Genomic DNA, 2,760 nt, shown 5'->3' with positions numbered 1-2,760 from the left:
TATATATATAAAAGGAGCTCATTTTTAAGATGATAATTTTCATGACATGGGCTAAATCTCTCAAATTTTAAAATACATAAACTAAATTATTACATATTAAGATTTATACTAAATCGTTACAAAGTAAAATTTATAGATTAAATTATTACTTGTACAATAATCTCATAGATCCAAAATATTTTTTAACCTACATTATAAAGTGTATTAGTTCCTACCCATATATATTGTATCAAAATCAATATTTAGTTTCGTAATTATTTAAATATTATTTATCTTTCAAAAAAAAATTAAATATTATTTAATAATAGTTTAGACATGATGCATCTTTTATTCATTTACAAGGTACTTAAAATAGGTCAAAGTGTCGGGTTACAAAATGTATTTTAGATTTTTAATAGGAGTAAAATAAAATTCTTTTGTACTATATGTCACAGTAAGTTAGTTGAGAGGATCTTATGTTGACAAATCACTGAAAAAGACATTCAAAATAGGTTTTTGATTAAGTATTTTTTTTCTAATTATGGATTAATTTTTTTAGTACAATTGAGATAAGGAGATTCGAATCACAAATTTCGTGGTTATTATCATTCATATGCTAATTGAATTATGCTAGGTTTGACAATTGTGAATTGAAATTGAATCATTGATTTTTGACATAAATTTAAATATCTTTGATTTTGAAATAAAATTCAATATCTTATCTTTTCAACTATATTCAGACGATTAACCTAACAGATACAACGAAAACAATTTTTTAACTAAAAAGAAAGAGAAGACTTTTATTTATTTTTCTATTTTGAGAAATTGGAAGAGGCTCAAGTAATTCTAAGTTTTCAACATTAAAAATTTCTTTTTAAGACATATTAAAACGTTGATAATGTATAATAATAATAATTGAAATTTTCAAAGCTAGAAAAGAAAGCACAAAGACTTGATAGGACAAATGTATTTTATTTTCAATCTTCAAAATAAATCAAGAAAAAATTTATTCCTTTCCCCAACCCAACATCGCTTTAATTAAATAGACAAACCCTTGACTCAATACTTATTTATTAAAATTATCTATTAGAGTTAGAAAAATTTGGATAAATATCCATTTATATCCCTAAATTTTGGGAGTTATATCAATTTAAATGTTAAGTTAAGAATTGTATCAATCTAAACCTTAAACTTTGGGGATTGTATCAATTTAAATCCTAAACTAATAATTATATCAATTTAAACTCTGAACTTTCATAAGTGTATCAATTTAAATCCTGAACTTTCATAAATATATCAATTTAAATCTTAAACGTTCATAGGTATATCCAAATAAAACATAATAGAGATTTAAGTTGATACAATTATGAAAGTTCAAGGTTTAAATTGATATATTTATTAGTTTGAAATTTTAATTGATACAATTTCCAAAGTTTAGAGTTTAAATTGATACAACATCCTTAGAATTCGAATGGATGGTTTTATATCTATTACATGTTCTTCCTTTTGAATTTGATATAAATTGATATTTACCCTAATTATTTTTAAAACCTAATTTGACTGAGTAAATATAGTGTTTTCTATACACAAGGAAATTTGAGAGACAGGTGTCAGACATATATTAAAATTAGAAAATTTAGAAAAGTATTATATTATATTTAGTGTCCAAAAATTCCAAACACCCAATCTGACGGCTGGATTGTCTTTGACTTTCCTTGCCTTATATGTTTGGCATTTAAAATATTTATTTAAAAAAAAAAAAAAGAAAATAAAGACAATTAAGAATTAAAGATTGAAATTCAAATTCAAGGTTTTTATTTTTATTTTATTTTATTTTGTGAGGATTTATTCATATTGCCGTTCAAGAAGAAAAATGTCTATTATCTTAGAAAAGATTAGATTATATTTTTGTGTTGAACATTATATAAAAGTACAGAAAATTGAATATTACATATGGAACATTATGTCGTTTGTCACAAAAAATTATTACCTACGTGGGTGACAACTAAAAACTTCCAATATTTTTAATTAGTAAATATAAAGATGGTTAAATTACTATTTTCCTCTCTATATTTTCACGGTTCTATTTTACTCTATGTATTTTTTAACAGTATGCATTTTCATGATGAAAAATAATAATAATTATTATTATTTTGTCAAAGTCGGATACAAATTGTATAACAACAATTTTAAATAATAACAAATATAGAAAAATCTATCCTATTACAAACGATAAATATGGTTTATCACTAATTTTATTATATCTATAAATTATCACGACAAATAAAAAATGTATTGGATAGGTTTTGAAAGTGAAAAGTAAATCTAATAACAAATACATAAATACAAATGTGAATAAAGGGCCAAAACTAAGGTTTAAAATTATAATATAAAGTTCACTCAGTCAACACAAAAATCTTAATTTTCCAACATTAACAAAAAGAAAAAAAAAATCCAAGTTCAAGCACCCTAAAAAATCAACAATCCTTTGAAAAAAAAAAAAAAGGTGGCTTTTATAATTAAATTAATCAAGTCCGTTAGAGATCTAACCGAAAGAATAATTGCAGCATTAGAAAATTACCTATTCAGAAGAAAAAAAATACATATTCTTATAACTATTTTAATTGAACTCATATCTTAATGAAAATAATTAGCATGTGCTAAGGTTCGAAGTATAATTTTGAATAGTAAAATTGAATTTTTAATTTGATTAATCCTAAGTTGAATTATTAATGGCGCCGTTATAATATGATTAGCAACGTAGTTTATGTAGTTAATTAA

This window comes from Benincasa hispida, chromosome 11 (genome assembly GCF_009727055.1).
Source record: "Benincasa hispida cultivar B227 chromosome 11, ASM972705v1, whole genome shotgun sequence".
Lineage (NCBI taxonomy): Eukaryota > Viridiplantae > Streptophyta > Magnoliopsida > Cucurbitales > Cucurbitaceae > Benincasa > Benincasa hispida.
The sequence above is the reverse complement of the archived record's forward strand: the minus strand, read 5'-3'. Positions refer to the sequence as shown.